At 44.0% G+C, this 9,859-nt stretch overlaps 1 long non-coding RNA gene across 1 annotated transcript; it reads right to left on the bottom strand.

Moving 5' to 3' along the window:
• Positions 1 to 420: 420 nt before the first annotated feature.
• LOC149980174 (uncharacterized) lies at positions 421 to 9,600 on the bottom strand. Its single transcript, XR_016483904.1, has 2 exons — positions 5,636 to 9,600; positions 421 to 3,783 (listed from the first exon to the last, which is right to left on the bottom strand). It is a non-coding gene; the product is annotated as an uncharacterized LOC149980174 (long non-coding RNA).
• Positions 9,601 to 9,859: the final 259 nt, after the last annotated feature.

The raw sequence follows: 9,859 nt of genomic DNA on the forward strand, positions 1-9,859 counted from the left end.
GCTCCCATGATTTGGTAAATAGAGGAAATTTCCACGACATTGATCAGGGTGTGACAGAATTGTGTGCGCTTCTGTGCGCTTTTGCATCCTTGTGTGTATGGGAATGTGTGTGTATGATAGTGTGCTCTGATTAAGATGCATTGGCAGGACACAGCTTCCGTTAAGGGCCACACCCACCTCCGGGCCAATGTCATAGCTGTTCTATCTCCCACAGCTGATTAGAAGTGCTTCATAATTGGAAATATCAAGTCTTGACCTTTTAAAGATATTTAATTTATTTTCTTCTAACAAAGCAATTAAACGACCGCGGACGTTTCAGCCCTGCTAGTAAAAGGTTAGCTAATCTGCCTGCTAGGAATCTTAACATTGTAACGGCCGTTGTTGGTGGTGGAAGAAGAGGAGGACCAATGCGCAGCGTGGTAAATGTCCATATTGATTTAATAGAACAATCGAACACTGAAACAAAACAATAAAGCGACAACGAACGAAAACGAAACAGTCCTGTACGGTGAATACACAAAACTCAGAACAGAAAATAATCACCCACAACTCAAGGGTGAAAACAGGCTGCCTAAGTATGGTTCTCAATCAGGGACAACGATTGTCCTGCCTCTGATTGAGAACCATACCAGGCCAAACACATACAACCCAAATCATAGAAAAACGAACATAGACAACCCACCCAACTCACGCCAAGACCATACTAAAACAAAGACATAACAAAAGAACTAAGGTCAGAACGTGACAAACATACGGCCAAGATGTTTTTTTTTTTTTTTACTCTCGCGACAATGATGTGTAACTAAATTAAGCAAAACTATTAAGCCCTCTTCAGGTCCTCAAGCCAACTATATAAGTCACTGATGGACACGGTTAGAACAACAACTAAATACAGTATGTTTTGTTCCTCGTGTTCGTGGGAGTCTCATCAAAAAGTTTGGGCGCTAAAGATGTTTTTGTGAGACGACCGTTTCACTCATGGTCTGACAAACACCGCTCTAGCTCTGCCACCTTTCACCGCAGATGCGGAAGGGCGATATTGGCAGATGGGGTGGATTGAGACGCAGCCCATGCAAAAAAAAGACGGGGATGTTTTTGATTATGTTAATTAGATTTCCTCTGGGGCGTACTTTGTGTAGTGGGTGGGAGATGCATACACACCGCAATGAGTGAATTGGCTTTTCATGAGGTATAGAGGTGTTCTCGACGAGATTGCAACATGATAGGTAACTCTGAGGCTTCTCTCAGGGCTAATTAAATGGTTAGGGTTAGATTGCAACATGACAGGTATCTCTGGTCCTTCTCTCAGGGCTAAGTAAAGGGTTAGATTGCAACATGACAGGCATCTCTGGTGCTTCTCTCAGGGCTAATTAAAGGCTAGCAGTCAAACCCTCGAGAGAGCTGAGCAGACCTGACTTTTATTGTTACACTCCGACAGCACTGGATGAAAACATATTTCAATGTGCTTTCTTCTCTGTATAGTCAGACATACTCATACACAGAGAGAGAGAATCGACAGACAATATCGATACGCACAGTAGCGCGTGTTAATGCATTCCCGAGAGCCGATCTGTTATCCAACAATTTGTTTTATAGCCCGGCTACTGTAGGTGTGAAAATCCCCCCTTCTTGCAATGTATTCAACGCTCAAGTACTCTAAAGTTTTACACAGTATCTGTTCATCAACATCTTTCTGCTTTCATTAATAAAATAATGCTAAAAAACACTTTCAAAATGCAGATGTTTATTTCAACGACATCTCAGCTATATTTTAGTTGCACCTCACCCCCCCACCCCCCTCCACGACCACGGGTAGAACCTTACTGAGATGATCATCAATGTATTTGTTGCGTTTTTGTATCGGCAGTTTCTTGCTTGTAGGCTTGGCAGAGTTACCGATTAAGTTTTCACAATAAAGTAGGCTAATGAAGGCAACAAATTGATGCTTACTGGAACACCCAAACTCATCCAATTGTTATAAATGGATTTGAAGCAATAGTATTTAACTAGCACACACAGACATGGACATGAACACACACCGCACACACGCCTCACCAACCCTCACACCATCCCCCCTCTCCTCTTACCCCACTCCCTTCCTCGTTCTCTCTCTTCTTTCCATATCTACTGAGCTGTATGTGGGTTGTTATTGGCCCGGGCGGGAGGGGCTCAATGTTTATCAGTGCTTTGGTTCCTACTCTGAGCCATGGAAATAATTGTGTTGTTGACTGTTGTCACATGCATTTTTCATCCAGCCACAGGAGCCAAAACTTCCCCCTTTTTCCTTTACTTCCCCTTCCTCCCCCTCTTCCTCTCCCATCTTCTGCCTCGCGCTCCCTCCATTTCCCTTCTCCTTCTCCCCCCACCCTCAGTCCTTCCCTCCTTCCATTCCTCCCTTCTCCGCTCTCTCCCTTCTCCTTCTCCCCCCTCCCTCAGTCCTTCCCTCCTTCCATTCCTCCCTTCTCCGCTCTCTCCATCCTCCCTCTCCCCCCACCCTCAGTCGTTCCCTCCTTCCATTCCTCCCTTCTCCGCTCTCTCCATCCTCCCTCTCCCCCCACCCTCAGTCGTTCCCTCCTTCCATTCCTCCCTTCTCCGCTCTCTCCATCCTCCCTCTCCCCCCACCCTCAGTCGTTCCCTCCTTCCATTCCTCCCTTCTCTGCTCTCTCCATCCTCCCTCAGTTGTTCGCTCCTTCCCTTCCTCACACATAGCTATCTGTCCTTTTCAGCCCCTATCAATGGAATCAATGTGATTGATTCTGTCTCCGTCAATGGATTTCTCTGTCAAGGTGAAGCTGCACTTTAATCATGGTGCATCTTAAATATTTGATCAGTCAGAGTTCACCACGGGGTTGGCTAGCCTATGGAGGGAAGGGAGGGATGATTTGAGAGGGATGGAATGAGACATTCAAGTGGCTGCTTTTTATCTCCCAATGGGAATACTGGGAATACATATGTTTGTGTTTGTTGGAGGGATAGTGCTACTTTCTCTGTCTTACAGTCACGCATGTAAACCCCCCCCCCCCCCCCCCTCACACACACACACACGCTTCCTATCCTGTAAAGAGTACCTGGAGACATTTAATAGAAGAATTTCATGGGCTTCAGTGGGCATTTAAGGGGGCATGCGTGTTCCAAAAATAGACTTGAATGTATTAAAGCCCATTGTTGGGAACTTTCTTCAGCAATGCCTCCAGTCCTAGGGGTTCTAGTGTCTGAATGTGGAATGGTGATGTTATTGCCCATAATGCCATAGCAGTGACTGCTTTGAACTCAGGCCTGATGACTCCCTCTACTCGGGGTAAATTGCTTATATAACAAACACTGTCTACTGTATAACCAAACGGTGTATTTTCTACACTAGTTTTGAGGCAGGTCAAAAACGGCTAATTAAATAGTTTTGGGACATAGTGTAGCTACGTATCCCGCTTCCCTTCCCGAAGATAACTTAATTTCCAGAATTGGCTAGACTGAAGAACATGAATAGACAGCACTAATAATGTCTTAATTTGCATCCTAACTATGTAACAGCATAAACATGCAGAGGAAGAGCGAGACTGTGACAGATATAGTGGATGAGAAAAGAGAGAGAGAGAGAGATCAGACTTGCAGCATCGGTCTGGGTCTGCATCCTCACTGGCAATGAGTCATCACTTTTTTTGTATTTTTCTCTCCCACACTCTCTGTCTCTCCTCTGGTTGCTGGGAGCTGTGTCTTCATATGACCTCTTAAACAGGTTCTTGCATTTGGGGTGGAGAGGTAAACTCAGAGACCTTCCATCTGCACCTGTTGTGGCAGAGAAGCATTAGTAATATATTAGACCTGTTGTAGCTGAGGAGAATTAGTAATATATTAGACCTGTTGTAGCTGAGGAGCATTAGTAATATATTAGACCTGTTGTAGTTGAGGAGCATTAATAAGACCAGTAGGCATGTTGTAGCTGAGAAGCATTAATAAGACCAGTAGACCTGTTGTAGTTAAGAAGCATTAATTAGACCAGTAGACCTGTTGTAGCTGAGACGCATTAGTAATAATATTAGACCTGTTCTAGTTGAGAAGCATTAGGTAAGACTACAGTATGTTCAACGTGTGTATACTAGACTACAGAACACAGGCCACAATTCATCCAGTGGGTGGATATCTCTCCAATCGTGCAGGGAATGAAGAAAGAGGTACCCCCTTTTTTTCACACCCACCCACAATGTGTACCCCCCAAAACGCATATGCCTTCTCCTCCAACACGTACCCCCTCAACGCCCCCCCCCCCCCCCCCCCCCTCCTCGTTTATACACTGCGTGCGCTACACGCATGGAAGATCAATGATTTATACATTCATTGATGTTTTGTCGGGAGCACACAATCATAGGCCTTTCCTAAGCTCCGCCAGGTCACAAAGACAGTCGTGCTCTGCCTTAAAATTGCCACCTGTGGTAGAAATAATGAGTTTTCTCAAGTGTGACACCTACAGTGTGGTATTCCAAGCTCCCTGGAGAGGCACAACATACGGAAAAAAATAAGCAGGGGAAAATTGAGAGAGAGAACGCTCCCCTCGTCAACACCATTGCCTTCTGTCAAATGAAAAGAGCAGTGAGGAGAAATGCCTTATTACCTGCTAGCACCTTGATCAGTGGAGTGTTGAGGATGGGTTATGCGTGTGTGTGTGTGCGTGCGTGAACTGAAGAGATCGCTTTCTATCCGTCTCCCCGAATATGATTAATAACACTGCTTGTATATGCAGTTAAAAGCTATAAGGAATTGGGGCATGTGCCACTGCGACTGCAAATGCGACGTGGAATATGTAATGCCTGTAGAATAATGAGGTGGAAACGGGCGACAATGCCGACTGAGTCATTGCTGTGAAATTACGTACTCCGCAACCGTCGTGAATGGGTAAAGCTGGCAGGTTTTTTTTCTCCACCCGACTCTTAGTCTTCGAGCGACTGTAATACGATTCCCAAGAGATTAGGTGATAAAGTGAAACCAGGTGAAATGCTCTTTCCTCTCCTCTTCTCTCTCCCCCTCTTGGGATTTATTGAAAAGCATTAGGCCATCAAAATCAGGTTATTCCAGAGTCTAAAAGTGTTTTAGGGCTTTTCAAAATAATCCCCCTTGTGAGCAGTCGGCGACGGTAACAAGCCTCTTGAAGTGTGTCAACATTTGTACGTGAAACATTTATAACAAAAAAAACGAGTTATAAAATCAAATTGAATAAAATGTTATTGGTCACATACACATACTTAGCAGATGTTATTGCAGGTGTACCGAAATGCTTGTGTTCCTAGTTCCAACAGTGCAGTAGTATCTAAAAACAATTCACAACAATACACATCTGAAAGTAAAAGAATGGAATTAAGAAATATATAAATATTAGATTGAGCAATGTCAGAGTGGCATTGACTAAAATACAATAGAGTAGAATACAGTATATAGATATGAGATGAGTAAAGCAGTATGTAAACATTATTTAAACATTATTAAAGTGGCCAGCGATTCTATGTACAGTATATAGGGCAGCAGCCTCTAAGGTGCAGGGTTGCATAACCAGGTGGAAGCCAGCTAGTGATGGCTAATTAACAGTCTGATGGCCTTTAGATAGAAGCTGTTTTTCAGGTCCCAGATTTGATGCGCCTGTACTGACCTCGCCTTCAGGATGATAGCGGGATGACTTGGGTGGTTGATGTCCTTGATGATCTTTTTGGCCTTCCTGTGACATCGGGTGCTGTAGGTGTCCTGGAGGGCAGGTACTTTGCCCCCGGTGATGAGTTGGGCAGACCCGCACCACCCTCAGGTCGTCAGAGGGTAAAATAGAAGTTATGATTAGTAGATGTTGTTCAATTTTGCTCATTTACCAGAGTTGTTTCTCTGTGTTATTTGTCAACTTAACTGTAATTAAAATCTGTATTTGCTTCAATATAAGATGGGAACCTTGAAAACAGAGAACTGTAGGTTGATGATTACGGAGTGAGACACAAACAAACAAGTTGAATGCCAAGGCTCATGAGGGCGAGAAAGACTTATCCATTCCATCTACAGTATTTCATCTATTCCAGCCCAGTGAGGTAAAACGTTTCATTAAGGATACCCTCACCAAAGGGCAAATTAACTCAATTACACATTCAAGGAAGTTGATCGACAATCGTGGAAGTTGAAGTTAATCCTCAATATAGTCCTTCATTAGCTTCAGGGTTGGCTGGGTTTTTCAATCAGACTTCGCTAAACGAATTCACCATGGCGTTTGTTATTATAGGAAAACTCACCTTGAGTGTAGCCAGGAATGAAGAGTTCTGAACATACTGATGCATCTGTTGGCATCAAGGCGACAAATGTCGCAGTAAATTATTGTAGGTACATTGGCTCTTTGAGTGTGAAACTCACAGCTCAGACCGCCTTACAAAATACTGTAGAACTCAACCACTCTTGACGATGGATTAGGCATGTTTTTCTTTTGTAGTTTAAGGAGAGTTACTCTACATTATACGAAGTAATGAGCAGGTTAGGTTACCAACCACCACTAATTTCGGGTGGGTCACAAAAAAATTGAATCTCCTGCCTTTGGATTCCGACTGTGCCTCATTTAATGACTGACACCTCCATCAGCCCTACATCTACTGAAGATACTGTGGACTCAATTAAGACAAGCGTGACTCCCTCCAAATCCTCGACAAGGCTGGGGGGGCTTAAAGCAGCAGAGGCGGGTTACAATGTGTCATATTCAGAGGTTGTCCCCGAGGGCCAAGCTGAGCCCTCCGAGCTGACATAAGTACACTCCTGGATCATAGAGTGCTCCAGTAGAATCGGAGAAATCATGTCGTGCCTTGTGTACAGTATCGAGTATAATCTCCCGTGGGCAGATTCTGTATGCAGACTGAAGAATCTGCCGGGACTGAATGGGATGTGTGAGATAACAAGCAGCAGTAGTTCCGGTCTTTGGGTTTGTGTCACTGGTTATTTTGACATATCTTCTCCTTCAGTGCTTCACGTGTGTGTGCCCACACAGATCGGAAAGGGGAGGGGCTTTGGCTGAAAGTTTCCTTGTACAGGGGTTGAGACTTAGTTTTTGCCAGAACTCTCAATTTCTAACATGTAGGTGACCAAATTTCACAATATTTTACTTGTAAGTTAACAGAAATTATATCAAGTATAATACACTCTTGGAACTTACAAGTGTTTCAGTGCAAACATGCTTTGCCCTGTGTACAGTGGTACAATATCGACTCAAACACCTTGTTACAGTCACAAAGGCCAAACAACTAGATACTCAGCAGTGGTTCTCAATCCTGGTCCTGGGGACCCAAAAGGGTGCACATTTTTGTTTTTGCCCTAGCACTACACACCTGACTCATCATCAACGCCTTTTGACGAGTTGATCATTTGAATCAGCTGTGTAGTGCTAGTGCAAAAACTAAAATGTGCACCCTTTTGGGTCCCCAGGACCAGGATTGAGAACCAGTGAGATACTGTAATGCAAATGCCTGTCAAAGACTGTTGGTTTGAAAAAAAAAACATTGCCCGATACAACTGAGGACTTTTCTAACAGAGTGCAGGTCTCTATTATATCTTTCATTCCTAACTTTCCTTTTTGTACCCTGCACCTGCAGTATCAACCGGAACACACCTATTCTCAGAGCCACAGAGGCTCCAACAAGGGTTTCTTGGGTGACTAAAGGGCCTCATAAAGAGAGTGTAAAAAATCTGTGTTGGCGTGTTCTTTAAATAACATGGGCCAGAGCATTATGAGCATTACGGCTATTCACAGTAATGTCCTGATCACAGAGAGTCCACCAGCCGCATTTCCTGCACAGCCTTTTCAATCCAATTTAGAAAAAAGGGCCTATTCAGTTTTATTTCTTTCTAAATCTTAACAACTCTGCTCTCTCCACGTTCTGGTAAGCATGTCTTAGGCCACATTTAAAGCTTGAATCCTTTTGTGAAATAAGTTCTTAGTGTACATTTAAAGCTACAATCCTTAATTGAAACAATAACAAAGCCGTCAACCCGCCTCTGTGTCTGTAAAAAGCTTAGGGATGTGCCTGGAGAAATGTAACCACTCTCAAAGTGTATAGACAGAGCTATGGATGCAAGGACTGATACCCATGCTGTTACAGTTTGAACCATGTTTTGAGGCTATGCAGCCCTCAAACTCAACTCTGGACTTGTTCATTGTTCCTCTCTAATCAGGGACTGATTTGGACGTGGGACACCAGATGGGTGCAATTAATTATTAGGTAGAACAGAATTCCAGCAGAAATCCAGCAGGTTCTGGACCTCGTAGGGTAAGAGAAACTCCTTTCTACATAGTGTTTGTTTATATGTACATTGTTTACAAACATTGGAGTAAAACAAGTGGATATTCTGGGTTCTGATGGTGTATGACAGTTGAACTTAGCTCATGAGGCATTTAGATGTTCTCTTGTTCAGGAATCAATGGGTATATACAGTATCATTCATTTATAAGTCCAAAAATTGATGTAGCAACTAAGTTGTCTTGCTTTAAAGGAGAGCAAATAGGCAAACCCTCAGCATTGACTGGAAGCTGCTCCTTCCTGTATGACGCTGTATGTATCTGTCTCTGCTGTGTTTTCCATAAACAATAACTGTTTTAGATATGGCGTGAGACAATATTTTTTAAATAGTTTTGACGGTTAGTTAGAGTGAAGTAAAAAATGGGCTGAGTGCTTGTGGGAATATTTCATCAACACACAGCATAGGCTACAACGTTGAATCACAGCCAGGAATTCAACTCACATACACCCCCCCCCCCCCCCTTTCTCTTCCCGCTGGGCGGGAGTGAGGCATGCTGGGAGGAATCTATTTGCATGGTGTTTCTGTACGCCTCATTATGTTTCAAAGGCGATCAACGCCAACACACTGGAAAGAACACAAGCTCTGCTGAGGCATAGTTAGAGCCCAGGGTGTCACATTGTCCTGTATTCACAAAGTCTCCCTGTCTTATTCATTAGGATCCAAACCACAAAACGGATCCTAAATTAGCACTCCTACTCTAGGACACTGGGAACACGGGCCATTGTACCAGGGCAATGGATTCTGAGAATATTTGATGGTCGATAATTATTAAAGTTGTCTCTCTAATTCATGATCTATTTCTGTTTATCTTCATTTTCTATAAAGGTAGTCCTGGTAAGATGTAATATCTATTTTATGGGAGAGACCAGTTTACTGTCCAGAATGGAAGTGTAATATTTAATAAGGATCAAGGGGGGTGAACTCTGACAGCTGATAAGGACACTTGGATTTTAAAGAGGCACTTCCTGGGTTTGTTTGCCTTTCTGTGTGTTTGTTTGTGTGCTTCCTCCAACACTGTTGACCAGAGGCTACATAAACCTGGCCCCAGTATCAACCATCTGTTAGCATTCACCATGCAAAACTACTGAGCGTTCCCTCCAATACTGACCATCTGAATTAGCTGTAATGTAGGAACGTGTGCATGAAAGTTACCCCAGCTAATGAAGCGAGAGAGGGCAAGAGAGAGAAAGAGTGAGAGAATCTAACCACATGCCAGCCAGTGCCAGCACTCAGTCGACTCGCTAATCTGGATGAAAACGTGTAGCAGTCAGTGATTTGTCCGTTTCAGAATGGGACAAACAGAAGGCTGCAGCACATAGCTGCTGTGTTGTGTGGATGCCTGCCTGGGTGTCTGTCTTACTGTCTGCCTGGCTCTGTGTATTGTTCTCCGGGAGCAGACTTCCTGACCGCAGTCTTCTTCTCTCAGCAGACTCCCTGCCAGACCCCCTGCGCCACGCAGACTTGAGCTGGTGAGTTGGCACATCCCTAGTGAAGCCATGCCAGGCATTTGTATACACACACACACTCGCGGGCAAGCACAGATGCACACACGCGCCTG

Source organism: Oncorhynchus mykiss, chromosome 10 (assembly GCF_057628025.1).
Source record: "Oncorhynchus mykiss isolate SJ-2025 chromosome 10, ASM5762802v1, whole genome shotgun sequence".
NCBI classification, from domain to species: Eukaryota; Metazoa; Chordata; class Actinopteri; order Salmoniformes; family Salmonidae; genus Oncorhynchus; species Oncorhynchus mykiss.